General features: G+C 40.3%; 1 protein-coding gene and 1 long non-coding RNA gene across 19 annotated transcripts in view; one reads left to right on the forward strand and one right to left on the reverse strand.

The window, feature by feature from the left end:
- The window catches only part of PTPRK (protein tyrosine phosphatase receptor type K), a 330,112-nt gene that overhangs the window by 98,383 nt on the left and 215,898 nt on the right, over positions 1-15,831 (reverse strand). The gene's annotated exons all lie outside the window — the stretch shown is intronic.
- On the forward strand, positions 585-11,999 carry LOC310704510. Its single transcript, XR_014524827.1, has 3 exons — positions 585-658; positions 4,701-4,737; positions 11,730-11,999. It is a non-coding gene; the product is annotated as an uncharacterized lncRNA (long non-coding RNA).

Genomic DNA, 15,831 nt, shown 5'->3' on the forward strand with positions numbered 1-15,831 from the left:
GTCCCTGCTGCAGAGACAGAGCAAAGAGACAAAGATATAACTGCACTGTTGGCAATTACTTGTCTGTTTATCTGATGGTATGTTTATTCTGCAGCCTCCATTCATGATTAACAGTTTGTGTATCCCTCACCTGTAATCAATAGCTGTGCAGTCTTGTATTAGCTGTGGAGATTAGACATCCCTTGATAATAAATTCCATTGATTTCCTCAGCTTAGGTGTAGTAATCCGAGAGCATTTTCCAGCATTTAAATTAAAAAGAAAATATATAGCCTTCAACGAGTGGAAATGCTAGCATGATTATAAGGTGTGACCTCTTTAAACTCATTCCTCCAGATGAATCAAACCTATCTGGTGTAATAAAATGTGAATGAGCATGTCAACAAGCATGAAAATGAAACAGCAAAGAAACAAAAAATGTGACAGGAAACACAAACCAACGCCAGAAAAGCTTTGCTTGAATTGTAAATGGCACAAGCATTTTCTGAGATTATTTCTCTAAGGTATTTAGTTTGTCTTTAACATTAGGAAGCAATTGAGTCGGGCAGCATCAATTCCGCGCCCTCCCCCCCCCCAAAAAAAGCTGCTACATCTTTGCCGCTTCTAAGTGTCAGTCTTCAAATTATAGAACCATCGGGCCCGAAGAGACCAGAAAATCAGGTATTCTATCTAGCACACTGACTGCTGGCTCATATATTAAGGGAAATGTGGAAAAGAAGAAGCTCCAAACCAATTTATCCCAGCACTGTGCCTTCCAGATGTTTTGTATAACAGCTCTCATCAGTCTGGGTGGGAGTGATGGGAGTTGTATTAAAAAATATCTGGAAGGCACTAGGTTGGGGGGGAACAATGCAACATGTGACTCAAAGCATCACAACTGGAGTGAGAAGACTTCCAGGGATGTTTTGGGGCTCATGGATCTCAACAAGGGGAAGACATGCAGTTTCCTTTCCCCCACATCTTTGCCCATTTAGAGCCGCTTCATGACTTGGGTGCCAGATGGGTGGGAATGGACCAACTGATTCTGACTGGAAGTTATGAGAAAACTGAGTGCACATCATGCACTTAGAGGTGAACGACACAAGAGTTATTTGACTGTTTCTAAGAAATCTGGCATAGTCATTATCAGGGGAAATCTTGCCATCTGTATCAATTGCTGGCCATTTTTGTTTTTGCATCCAATATTTGTTTTGCAGTGGAGGAGGCTCAAACTTGTGTGAAAATTGCATTGAATACAACCTGGAGGTCTGCTCTCTAATTTAAAATATACCAGAGGGAACATGCACGTTTGCTTTCATGAATTAATCTGCATATCTTTCCTGAATTTTGAGAAGTGCCAAATGTGAGCCGAAACATATCAAATCAACCAACGCATACCATATGCTAAATAACTTAATTTTTACATACAGTAGGAAGAGCTTTGTTCAACATAAGCATATTTTGTAAGCAGATCCGAGGGTTTGCAGAAAATCATAAACAAATCAATGTTGCACTTTTACACCATTTTTCTAGAAAGCTGCAACCCACAGGCTTGATTCTGATAACACAAAACCACATGCTTTTAAAGAGGGAGACTATTCAATGAAGGAAGACCCCAGAGTGCAATGTAGGCTTCTTTCTGGTGGCCATCTGCATGTGTTCTGAGACTTGGTGTCTCTGTGGGTCCTGGACAAGAACGAGACATGCAAATGCTATCATTTCCTAAGGTTCAGCAGACACTTTTGATGGATGAGAAAACTGATTCAGTTTGCAATTAAAGGCAAACCTATATAAAACACTTTCTGAAACAATATGCCATCCTTCAGAATTCACACTTCTCTGAATTTTGAAAAGTAGTTTTCCAGCCAATTAATACATGCAAAAATGGTAAAGTGTGCATATATTACTGAAAATAGCACACAAAACTGTATTACAGAATACTGCTTTATAAAAATATGTAGATTGGGCAAAATTGCATTAATGTATGTACCGTTTTTTACCACATGGTACCAACTCCCATATGTATTCCAAACACAGGAATTAGGAGACAGAGATTAGTCAGTCAGTGACTATATGTGGGAAGGTGTCACAGCCACTAACGAAAGTTGTTGCATGGTAAATTATTCATAATTATTCATAATTGCATTACCCAAACATTTGTTTGATATTATAATCAACATAATTTAGGTGGGTTGTGTTTTTTTAAAAAAAATCTGTACTGTCTCTGTTCAAGTATCATATTGCCACCAGAGTCAGAAAAGTGGGTCATGCTGTCTTCCACTGTAAACAGAACAGAGCAAAATCGTGTTCAAGTGCAAAAAACAATTGTGTCCTTCTTTTGCTTGAAAACTGGTCTCTTTTCTGCAAGACATATAAACCTCCTTTGGGACAATTCAAATTAGAGTCACAGGCCAAACATAAAGACATGTCTGTGAAATCAAATCCTTTTTGCTCATTTAACATGCTTCTGTGATTTCTAGTCAAAGAAAATGAGACAAAGTTTTGCTGGCAGCCCTCTCCCTTGTATTTCAAAACCAAGAATATCAAATATCCGGGAGATGGGGGAGAGAGGGAAGTACTGAATGGATGTAGTTAAAACAAGGAGTTTTGGGTCAAGTTAATTTCCTTTTGTTCGAAGCTCCAACACTGCTCTCTTCACACTGCTTTCCAGGCCCATTAAGAGCTCTGACTGATGCTTGGCATTTTTCCTCCAAGTGCTTAGATGGGGAAACTGCAGCAGAAAGTCTGAATTAAAACTTCTGGCTGGCATTTTTACAAGCTGCAAGGGCAAGGTAGCCTCTCTACACCCTGCCTTGGACAGGGTGAATTTTAAGACAAACAGCACGGTCCCAAGATCTAGAGCAGTGTTACTACCAGCCCAGGAAGGAACCAGAGTTTCTGACCAGTAACCTACCACTACACAACAACAGCGGCTTTGGAAATGCAAGGGGAATTTAAAAAGGAGTTTGTAACTCTGCTAGTTCAACAACAACAAATGCCACTGGGCCCTAAAGTAACTCTTTGGCTATTGACCAAATAATTTGAGTAGAACACATGTAATCAAGGAACATTACCCTTTCCTTTATTTCAATGATAACAACATGTGGACCGCCGGCTTTCTTCTGCCAAGGCATTGGGTACCCAAATTAAGTAGGCGCTAGACAAACCTAAACACTTTTAAAACCCACAAATCCTTTATTCCTCCTGCCGCCTAACTAATAGTTATAGACATCATTGTTTTCCCACACCCAGTGGATGGATTGCTAATGTAAAAGGCAAATTATTTTTCAGACTTTACTACAAGGGGGTGAGAAATCTGTGGCACTCCAAATGTTGATGAACTCCAATGCACATCAGTCCCAGCATGGGAACGATAGGAGTTGGGAGTCTAGCAGCATCCAGAACACCACAGATTACTGACCCTTGCTTTATTGGGAATAAAGGACATGCACCACCTGGCTATCTTGTAATGATATGGTAAGCTCCAAAGCACCCACCTACCAAAATGCTAAAGGAGTTTTCAAGTGCCATGAGAATGAGGCTATGTTTTGCAGGCACACAAATATTTGAGACAAAAATTGAGGGAATAATGCTACTGCATTATTACTCATTCTACTATTTCTAAGAGCTTCGCACAGGAGTGCTCTGTTTGCACTTTTTTAGCTTATATGAGCAATTTAACATGCGTAAATAGTTCCTGGGTTTACATGAAGGTGTCTTTCACCATTCCTCTAATATATTTTGCTACTTTACAAAGGTAAAGGTAGGGAAATTCAGGTACCTATTTATCTACTTGCACTTTGACGTGCTTTCGAACTGCTAGGTTGGCTGGGACCGAGCAACAGGAGCTCACCCCACTGCGGGGATCTGAACCGCCGACCTTCTGATCGGCAAGTCTTAGACTCTGTGGTTTAACCCACAGCACCACCCGCGTCCTTTTAAAAATATATAGTGAAATGTAAATTTCATGATAATTTTTTTAAGTTGCATATTAGTGGAATTGGGATTGAACAGGTTTAGGATGAGCACCTGCAGAAGCAAGAGAGATGAAAAATAGACTGATTCATTAATCCCTAATTGCAATACAGTATGGGGGGCAATTAAAATGGCCTTTTGTTCTAACTATGATGATAGCTCTTGTTTTCAAGTCATGCTACATTTCCTTCAATATCTTTAAAAAGCACCGATATTGGGCTTTGGTAATATTAAATTTAGCTGATTGATCAACTGCCTTTTTACTGCTTCATCAACTAAAATAGTTAATAGGTTAACAACCCTATTAAAAAAGCACTATCAACTCATATCTAAAAATGGGCAATTATGATAAGAAGCATTTCATGCTATCTTCCAAGGACAAATCCATTTATATGCTGTGGCAACACTAAATGAGACTACTCTAGTCTAAGTGAATGGTTAGCCTAAATATGCCATACCATAGGATTCTAGTTGTACTGTAATCATTCAGGATAACCTATGTGCTGAGTAAGGTATCTTCTCTCATTTCCCATTGACTATAGAGGGTATTTTCTTAGTACAGTACATGACAGCAGACTTGTCACCTGATTTCCAATGTCAATTGTCGAAGACTAGTGGTCTGTAAAGCATGAAGGAGAATATGCCCACAAAGACAGATACATGATGAAGCAGTGCAGGATTTTCTGAACAAAGCATTGGTGCTGACCTCCATATCTCTATAACTTCTACTATATGCTTTTCAATGCAGGGAGAAGAGGGTGAATGCCAAGGCGTCAAATGTAAAGGTATTAGTATTAATTCAGCTTCTATGTCAAAACCAGACTAGTTCTCTCTAGCTGTTGGAGACCCACAAAAATCTATCTGCTTGTACTTATCGGTACTTTGTAACTTGTTAACTTCTTAAAAAAAGAAAGACATGGGTGCTTTTCTCAGTCACCAGTGTGAAAATTATTCAACACCTATTCTTCAGTTCTGTTGTTTCAAACCTGAAAGTACACTTGCATATGCTGAATTTAGCTGTGGAGGTTTACATGGAAGGGATAAATTGTTGACTTTATGAAGCATCTATTGTGATGTACCATTTCTTAATAGAAGGGCAGTTAACACCTGTAAAATAATTATATCTGCCAAATGTTGTTGCCCAGAAATATAAATACACAATTGTCCCTGCCATCTGTTAATTGTACTATTTGAATCGCATCATCATATACATATTTACTTGACTTTTACAAACTTTTAAATAGCTTTCCCAAATGTAGTGTTCCTCAGTGAGGCAGAACTAGGACTGCTAAATAAGTCACTCAGAGATACTATGTGGCCCTATATGGTGGTAACCAACCATAGCCTTCCAGATTAAAGATCCAGTCAGCACTTACTAGTTTCTTGTTCTGGACACTTTGCATAACAGCAATAAAGATAAATGGAGACCAACCATCTTGGGTAATGACATCATTTGTCAAAGTCATGAACAGCTGGCACATAAATATGATGAGAAACAAAGCAGATTGTCAGGATGGATACAGAATTCGAGTTTTCTAATTGAGAGAGTGTCTTAAGCAGCAGGAGGGGTAATGGTATTCAAACACACAGCTTACTGAATGTTTTTTATAGGAAACTACAGTTTAGGAATTCATGTTAGATGCTCCACATGCATCTTGTAGAAGAAAGAACACCTTAAAAATGAAGTCATTCTTTCAAATATATCTGTTCAAAGAAACAAACATCAGATGTTACCACAGTAAATGGTGGCTAGGTAATTTTAGGTGGCTTCAACACACTGTAGACACAATGAGAGTAGTTTTTCAGTTGCATGGAGTGGGTACCTGAGTAACTATGGTGACATGCAGTAATGTGATTCACACATAGATCTCACTTTGCAGTGGAGAGGGAGAAAACAGTGACCAAATGCACATGCAGTGCTGTAGCTCTGACTTTTTTTAGAGCTGAGGCAGCCAAAGTGCTTTGCTGCTAAAGAGACAATATAACCTAGATATTTTAACTGCATTTAATGACTTAGAAATTCAGCATATTTAAGCACACAATTTGCTGTGTGGTGGTCATGTTTGACACTCCTTTGGCCGCTTCACCCACCGTCCTCCCCAGAGATACAACGTCCGCCCATGTATTTTTTGAAAGCTTTAAACCAGTCGAGTACATTAGTTTTGTATGGATCTGGAGGGGTGGGAGTGGGCAACCTGGAGGAAATGAAAACAGCATTTTGCCATTTATTTTAATATGCAATATGTGTGTCATCAGATAAATCCACGCTATGGCAACAATTGTCTTGCTAATCCTAAATATAGAAGGCCAGTAGGAGAGCCCAGCAAGAAGTGTTAACAATGCCAAGCTGCATTAGTTTCTCCAACTGTGAGGAATTTTTCAATATCAACAGTATTGAAATTAAATTGCAACTTAGGTCAAAAGCTTCAAGATAGCTTAGTGACAGAATATTATATCCTTAATTAATTCTATCTAAATTTGATCAAGGGTTTTGTGTGTGCATGTTATTTAAGCACCCACCTTTTCATTACTGGGCTTTAGGTTCCTATTTTGATCAAAAGTTACGGATATTTAATTTCCTGAGTTTAATTAATCTGTTTTCCCCCCTTCTGTTTTGTGAGGAAAAGGTCTGTTAAATACATGCAAGTTCCAACACAGGTCAGAACACCTTCCAGTCAGGTCACAGGACTCTCAAGAGTAGCTTGAGGACAGCCTAGTCCACTTGCATAGGGCTCTGCAGCATGTGCATATCAGCACACAAATGCATTATTGCCAATGCAACACATGTGGGCACAGCGACACCACTGATGCCGTCCGCTGCAAAACCTGAGCTCAGTTGAATTCAGATGCTCCCTGCCTCCTTGATCATGGTGGTTACCTTCCTCCTCAACAAGTACAGTGGTACCTCAGGTTAAGTATTCAATTCGTTCCGGAGGTCCATACTTAACCTGAAACTGTTCTTAACCTGAAGCACCACTTTAGCTAATGGGTCCTCCTGCTGCTGCCGAAACACAATTTCTGTTCTCATCATGAAACAAAGTTATTAACCTGAAGCACTACTTCTGGGTTAGCGGAGTCTGTAACCTGAAGCGTATGTAACCCGAGGTACCACTGTATATTGAGCCGAAGAAGGAAGTTGCAAGAGTAGTGCTCTGTCCCAGTTTCTCTTTCAGCTCTATGACTGGAATTCAGTGCTGTCCTAAAGTGATTGTTCCATCAGCCCAAGTATTTCTGCTAGCCAGAATGAACTAGTGGGAGTTATTGCACTGACCTGGTAGCCCAACAACTGCCCAATGTGCTTTCAAAGGTTAATGCTATGGGATCTATTTTTGTATGCATATAATTTGGAAAAGTAAAGGCTGTGAGTGTGTGTTCTCTCTTTCTGCATCTTTTGGGCTGCTGGGGGGTTTTGGGGTGGAGAGACAGTTGACAAGACAAGGGGATGCTCTTAGCACAGTGCATTATTTCACTGGTCCATTGGCTAAATTAAAATGAGCAAAGTGGCCTTCTGAAGTGCCCACCTTCATTTTGAAACAGAAGCCTGAAGTCACTGGAGAATTAATGTGCAGAAATCCAGTATACTTTCTTTATTTAGAAGTCGGAAGCAAGTGCTATGTGTCACGCACATATTATTCGGTATGACAAACAGTCTGTTCTCTCCTTCCCAACAATTTTTCCATCGGCCACAGGGGGAAATCCCTTCTAGCTGAATGCAGACACCCAAAACTGCTACTGTGGATTAAAGATTCTCTAATCATCAAATCTTTTTATAGTTAAGAGTGGCAGAAAATGCTGGCACCCATTCAGACTCTGAAAGATAAGCCACTGTGTCCAATTATGGCCACAATCCAAACTCTGTGCCAGGCACAAAAGCATAACACACCCTTGCTTTCCTTGCTGACTTAACATGAAATACTAGGATAAAGAAAGAGAACCAACTGCAGAGTACTATGAATGTTCCAGATAGTCTCTTATCCTGGAGAGAAACATAGGAAACTGCCTTGTTTATCTATTTAGCTTAGGATTGCCTGCACTGACCAACAGATTTCACCAGTGTGGTGTAGTGGTTCAGAGCGATAGACTCGTAATCTGGGGAACTGGGTTCGCGTCTCCGCTCCTCCACATGCAGCTGCTGGGTGACCTTGGGCCAGTCACATTTCTTGAAGTCTCTCAGCCCCACTCACCTCACAGAGTGTTTGTTGTGGGGGAGGAAGGGAAAGGAGAACGTTAGCCACTTTGAGACTCCCTAGGGTAGTGATAAAGCGGGATATCTTCTTCTTCCAAATTTAAAGGCACACAGTAAATTAGAGGGACACAAACCACTAGTCGTCCATTTTAACCTGTCCTGCCTCCTCAGACTTGAGTGTACAACCCAAGATCCTTTAATTCAGAGGCACCTAACCTGTGGTACTCCAGATGTTGCTCAACTGCAGGTCCCATCAGCCCTAGCCAGCACAACCAAAGGCCAGGAGTGATTGGAAGCTGTAGTTCAGAAACTTCAAGAGGACCATGGGTAAGCTATCCCAGGTTTAACCTCAAATACTAGGACCAGGACTCTTACACATGAAAAGAGAACACTCAGTCAATTGGTTATAGCCCCTTAGCTATTATTCTTTTTGAATCTATGCCTCAAACACAGTCTTTGCCCAGCCTAGAGTTGCAGCTTACAATATCTGGAGGGCAACAGGTTGTTGAAGGTACTCAAAATGAACACAGATTTTAAAAAAGCCTTGACCTCTGCTCTTCTTTTCTCCTTAGGAAATGTGACAGGGGGGTAGTGAAACAGAAAGCTTTGGACACCTACAAGGACAATAGGACACCAGTGGACAATATTTCTATTCCAGAGAAAGGAAAACAAAGATATAATAAGCTGCATGGAATAATTTTTACTCCCAGTCCCAAAAATTAAAGTACAATTAACCATTTAAACAAAAAAAATCTCCTTACCTCAAATTTAATAATGCCAAATTAGAGCCCACTAATGCTGTGATAATGTCTTATAATGGAATTCTGCGGCTCCAAGCTGTGTCATTAGCTGTTCCCTTTCACTCCAGTCTTTCCCCTGAAGTAAAATATTATCCTGCCTAATAGTTTGTGTATAAAATATTTAAATAAATCAGGCCCATTTATGCATATGCATTCTTTCCTTAAAGGTCACACCAGCTTTTCAGCCAAATAATTACAAAGCACTACACGCAGTTAAATTTTGGTTCAGTAATTTAAGGGAAAGCACTCAAGAGCTTACCCAAGAAGCTATATATTAAAGGGCAAGGCTAAAAGCATTTGTCAAACTTAAACAAATTAGTCCTATGTTACTGCTCATCCTGCTAAGTTCTGCTACTTTCAATTTTGTCCCAAATGTTATGTCCCTAAACAGCTGTTGTGTGTGGCATGCTGGGGAAAAACATTCTGCATCTCATAATCATTGTAGTTCTAGGGCAAGTTTGTCACAACTGCTATTTAGATTCACAAGTGCATGCATGTACAACTGACTTGGTGTTTAGACTACAGAATCATCAAGCTTTAAGAGTACATATATCTTTGGCCTGAACATTAATTGTAAATATGATTTGCATGCAACACTGAATCATAGTTTAGTGTTATGAGCATTTGCTACAGCAAGCCTTGGGCTTGCACATCACTGTTATGAAATGCTCTTGCCTTGAGAGGTTTATCTATGCTGACTCTGCTCTCTTCTCTTTTGGGTGCCAAATGAAGGCATTTCCCCTCTAGGTATTTTATTACTTTTAATATTTGGGGGGGGTATCACTATTAGTATTATTCTGGAAACCAAATGTACTTTTGCTTCATTGTGTTGTGGCTGCTTCCCAATAACTCAGTCTGTTTTGCTTTAGAGCTACTTGAAACCCTTAAGTGTTTAAGATAATATAAAAATTATGTAAGAAAAACAAAGGAAACTGTGCTATATGTTCCTATGGGGGTTCTTTAACAAGGGGAGGAAGCTTGCAATTAAAGGGCACCAGGATCAAAATGCAGCTCAGCCTGCTATTATTGCTAGTCTACCTTCTCTCTTGCAAAGACAGCAGATATGTTTTATTGGATAATATTAATGTCAAGGGCCAAAGGCAGAATGACAAGACCAATTAGATGCTTGCTCTGTTTGAAAAATGGAAGGCATTACTGGCACTGTCCACTCCAAAACTTTTGTGTTATATTCCTACCACCGTTTCTCAAACCTTCTCATAAAAAATGTAGTAGAAAAGAAATAAGTGGAAGTAACTGGCAATCAGAACAGTATCGGAAACTCTTCAGCCGTTGAAAACAACAATCTATACACTTGCGTTTCATTCATGAGTGATGATACCAAGAGAGGAATTTGGAGCAAAAACACAAAAAGCGCAACACAAATTCATTCATTTCCAGTTTTGAAATTCAAATTGAGCAGCCTGCAGAGAAGCCAATAAGCTCTCTAGCAGAGTATAAAGTCTACATAGGCCTTAAGATCTAGCACAAGTGTATTATGTATAATGAAGTAAAATGAATAAATAGCATCCAGGTTGAACAAATCCAGCACTACTTCCGCCCAAGCAAGCGAAACCAAGGCAAAACTATAGAGTTATGAATACAAATCTCTCAAAACCTGCATAAATATTGCATCCCCCCTCCCTCAAGAACAGTTGCCGAAGAACCAGATACATCATTATTTAAAAACACAACATAAAGCAGACCAGCTGGCAATGGCTTTTCTGGAACAGAGTATTTCAGGTAGAAGAAAAACTGTTCTCCGCCCTACCCACTCTGCCTCTACTTACCGGTGAAAAAACAGTCCTGCAACTACTGTTAACATAAGAACAGTCCTGCTGGATGAATCCAAAGGCCTGTCTAGCCCAACATGCTGTTCTCCAGTGGCTAACCAGATGCCCATGGGAAACCCACAATAACAGGACTCTCCCCATTTGTGATTCACTGCAGTCTACCGTTTGTGCCCAAGGTGTCCACCCAATTTTGCTGTGAGTATGTGCTTATGATGGAGAAGACAGCACATGGCAATAGTCAACCCTACGCCCCCTGCTCTTGATGTAAATCTTGCTCAACCTAGCCCATTAAATAGCTGCTGGGTGTGAGAGGGCAGAAAGGGAGGGGAGGGAAGGGAAGGGAAGGGAAGGAGAGGATGAATGGCCCACCGCTGATAGAATTGGGCTTAATCAGCTTTAACTGCTCTGTCTGTGAACCTCAATGTGGTTCTGTAATGATAAAATGTTATCGGGGGAAATTATGAGAGGTGGGAAGAAGAGAGAGAAACTTTTCTTGATTCATCGGGAGGGGGATAGAAATAGAATTCCACAAAGTTGCCTTTGCTGTCCTTCATTCAGTGACTACCTTTCAACCACCGTAATGTCAAAAGCCTGAATTGATTTTTGCAGCGAATTTATCTTTAGGGCTGTCACCAAGATAAATAATATCGTCCTTTATAAACAGAAATAGAGGATTTATTCAGAGGAATTTCTTGCATCTGTATGTGCTGCATTTTGAAGTTTTAAAAAATGTATTTAAAATGTGTGCTCTGGAATTCTGAGAGCCTGCCCACAAGAAAATGGAAAGTGGAAAAACAAACAGCAATTGTCATTCTCTTAAACTTTTCAGGTGAACGTGTGACAAATAACCTGTTAATTTTATAAACTTTTCCATATCCTAAATATTTACCAGGTGAATCAGATCTTAATTAAAAAGAAAAAGGACCCTGCCAACCTTTGCCTGTCTCTTGTTCCCTTTATTTCTCTCCATGACTCCCCACTTTCTCCCCTGGCTGGGAAAGGTTCCACTTTGTTAGCTGTCCCCAACCTGAGGTGATGGCAGAGGTGGCAACAGCAACAGGCAAGGGGGTATGTAAAGAAGATCCAAACTGCTGGGCTCTTCTGATGGTCTGTTCCACTGCAAAGGCACACTTGAAGTGTGGCTGAAGAATGCTCTGCAAACCCTCATTTCTTCCCCAGGCCACTGCCCCTCAGCATCCCTGGTCTGCATTCTCCCCAAATGCCTGCCTACACTTTGCCCTTGCACTGCAATAAAGTCTCTTGCTTGCCTGCGCAGCTGTAGATGTGTGCATGTGGTGAAATGTCTGACAGCACAGTTGGAATACTGCTTATTGTACTAAGGTAAGAGTCAGATTTATTACCTCATCCACAAGGGAATGCAGTCCAGAAGGTTCATGCCTTCTGTTCTTCCACAAGACCCTTAAGAAATGTATGTCTTAATTAAAGTCAATAGTCAAGCATTACATGCAGTAATAGCCTTATCTTAAGAGCTACTTCTAAATGGAATTTCAAAGGGATGTTCCTTAAGATGCATGTCACTCTGGTAGAGTTACATGCTTAGTTATTTCACAGCAAAGATGTAGTCCTAAACCGCTGAGCTGCTTCCAAGCAGCCCTTTCATGTGGAACAAACATTCAGGGATCTGCCTGCACAATATACAGCACCAATCCTACAGAGGCAGGAAATGAGAATGTTGCAAAATATTTACAAAAATGAAAACCAGTACATTTATAAATATTGTTGTGCAACGAAGTGCACAAATCACAATAACATCTTACATGAATTCTTAACTTCAGCCTGAATCTTGTCTGCTCTACAAGCTGCTTAGAGGTTTTGATGATTAAGCAGTATATAAATCCTGCTTAATAAAAATCATCATCACCATCTACATTTTATGTGTATGCCGCCTTTCCACAGTTAAAAACAATGCTCAAGGCGTCATACAACATGACAAGATTTACACAATTACAAAAGTCAAACAATAGACCACATCAAAAACATACACAACCAGATGGAAAACAATTTCCACATAAATCAAAATCTAAAACTAAGAATACACAGCATTAATATCACAGTTGGAAATTACATAGGTAAAAAATAACAGCAATTAAAAAACACACAGAGCAAAAACGGAGCCCTCTCTGCCTAGCAACAGCAGTGGCAGTAGCAGTAGTCCTTTATGGAGCCTGTCAGGCCCCGTCCTAGGCCAGGTGGTGAGTGGCAGGACTGGGGCCCTAAGTTGTTGAGCAGGGGAGTCCAAATAAATGCTCATTCATCCCTCATGCCAGGGGTAGCCAACACAGGACCATCCAGATGTTTCTGGACTAGAACTCCCATCATCTATGCTGTCTGGAGATGACAGGAAGTTCAACCACATCTAAAGGGCACCACATTAACTACCCTTGTCAAGATAGCCCCTCCAGACTTCCACTGGCTCTAGCACCCTGCAGAGGCAACTTCTCTTGTAGACTAGACACTACCTGCATCCCCTGGGAGCCTTAGGCTTCCACAGAACTGGAAAGGTTTGGTACAGAATGAGGCAAGTGGCCCGCACTGCATGCAACCATTTAATTTAATGACCTGGAGAGAAAATTTGTTGTTGTTTCCTGTGAGTAGAGCCATCCTACAGATCTTTATTATTAGGTTTCTTTAGAGATGGGGATATCATCCACAGGCACTTTCTGTGGGCATTATATGGTTCTGTTTGATGTTATCAAAGAAACTTGTTTAAGCACATTGTTGAGGAACAAGAACTGGGACAAGTGCAGCGAGGCCTTTGATTCAAGTCACCTGTTTGGCATTCCATTTGTTTGTAATGCTTTATCTCCCTTGAGACAGTAATGTGATGTCTACATTGGGAATTGAGATAGTGGAATGAAACTTCGTATGCAGGCTTCGGGCAGTGTTCAGATGTAAAATGTAGATCCCCAGCTCTCTCTTTCTACTTGTCTCATTGGCCAAGAAGAATATGTTGGAGACATTACAGAAGTAAGATTACATGCTGTATCAGCCATACTTTACAAGCTTTTTGGTTTTCTCCAACTAAAGGGTTAAAAGAGGAAACTTGCAATGTCAGGTCTCCTTTATTGTTTGCAAAAACTCTTATTAGATCCATGTTTAGCGGAAACAGTTACAAATGCATGTTCAAAATATACAAATATTACTTTATTTTGTGCACATCTGTTTTAGTCTGAAATGCCTCACTTGGAGTACTGTGTTCAGTTCTGGGCACCACAATTGTAAGAAGTTTGTTGACAAGCTGGAATGTGTACCAAGGACAGCAAACAAGATGATCAAGGGTCTGGAAACCAAGCCTTATGAGGAACAGTTGAGGGAGTTGGGCAGGTTAGCCTGGATAAGAGGAGACTGAGAGGAGATATGATAGCCATCCTCAGATATCTAAAGGGCTGTCACATGTAAGAGGGAGCAAGCCTGTTTTCTCCTCCTCCATAGGGTAGGAACTGAACCAATGGATTCATATTACAGGAAGGGAGATTCCAGCAAAAATCAGGGAAAAACTTCTGGCAGTAAGAGCTCTTTGACAGTGGAATGTAGTGGTATCTCCTTCACTAGAGGTTTTTAAGCAGAGGTTTGATGGCCATCTGTCCTGGATGCTTTAGTTGAGGTTCCTGCATTGCAGAGGGTTGGACAAGACCCCTGGGGTCTCTTCTAACTCTACAATTCTAGGATTATATGATTCCAAAACTACCTTCAATCCTACTGGTGGCATCAATAAGATTAAGCCAACTTAAATGAAATAGACATTTTTAAAATTTAAAATTAACAAAGCAATATATTTCCATTATTTCAAAAAGCATTCAGAGCCCACAGTTTTTAAACATTAATTATTAAGGTACCCAAAATAGTTTCACAACTTACAACAAAGATAACACAGTGCCATGAAATGCCAAAACAACTCAAACTGCCTCCTTTCTGTGCTGTGAGAACTGAAGTCTGACAAAATTCAAGTGCTCATATATTCAAGCTAGAAGACACTGTGCTTACTCAAGCAATTCCCCTGCCTTTGATCATGGCTTAAATATTAGCCAGGTTGATCTTTTGCCCTTCCTTCCAAAAAGAATTGTGGATAAATAAAGCTAGAAGCTTTTATCCAGGAAATAACATTTGTTTCAGCCATCCAACCTGGCAGCAACAACCCTGGAGTCCTGCACTCAACTCCAGAGTAGATGGCAACTCCAGGAGTACCTGGCAGAATCTCAAAGAAGCTTGGCACTGGTTGCATGATGATGAGCAGGAGGCTGAAAATTCCCTTATTCTCCCGCCTTCTCCAGCCAATTGGCAGGGGTGGGGGAGATTGACTCAGCTAGGCACAATACATAGGGCTGTTCCATTATACTAAGCCACAAGTCCAACTCTTTTCACAGACCAGGAAGCTCACCACAAGTGGTTGGTTTCTTGGAACTCACACTAAGAGATCATATCGTCCTTTTCCCTACACTGTGTACTCTGCTACATTTAATCCTCACGCCAGCTGCAGAGAAACCCTCACACCCCAGATGTAATGTCACTATCTAATGTCATATCAGATGTAATGTTCCTAGATCAGCTGGCTATGGTGTGTGGTAACCACGTCCACACAGCCAACCCGCAAAGGCAAAGCAGTTACTTAGTAAGAAATACTAAGCACATGGTCTTGCAAACATACATTGGAAGCGAATTACAACAGCAGTATTAAGCAGTTTTTCTGATGCAATTTGCAGTAGTAATTGAACCTTCTTCATAATGCTTAAATCTAAACTAAGATAAGAAACTATATATGAGGGGTATACTACACAATTACATAATGTGCATATTCAGAAATTACTGCTTTCAGTTGTGAAAACTGTATCAATTGTTGAGGATAATTAAAGATATAGATTTTGAACTCCTGCAGTTGATAATTTGTACTTCTTTTCAACCTGTTCCCTTATTTTCATCATGAGATGGTTAGAAACAATTTATTCCAATTTCTGTTGGAGTTCAATTTTTCTAGTAATCTTCATTGTGTGGGTAAAAATTGGCAAAGTGTTGAAAACTAGTTTTTGTCATCACAATCATACTTTCCTGACTTTGGAGAAAATTGAGCAGAAATGCCAGTGAAAT

This window comes from Podarcis liolepis, assembly GCF_965112155.1.
Source record: "Podarcis liolepis genome assembly, chromosome: 3".
Classification (NCBI taxonomy): Eukaryota; Metazoa; Chordata; class Lepidosauria; order Squamata; family Lacertidae; genus Podarcis; species Podarcis liolepis.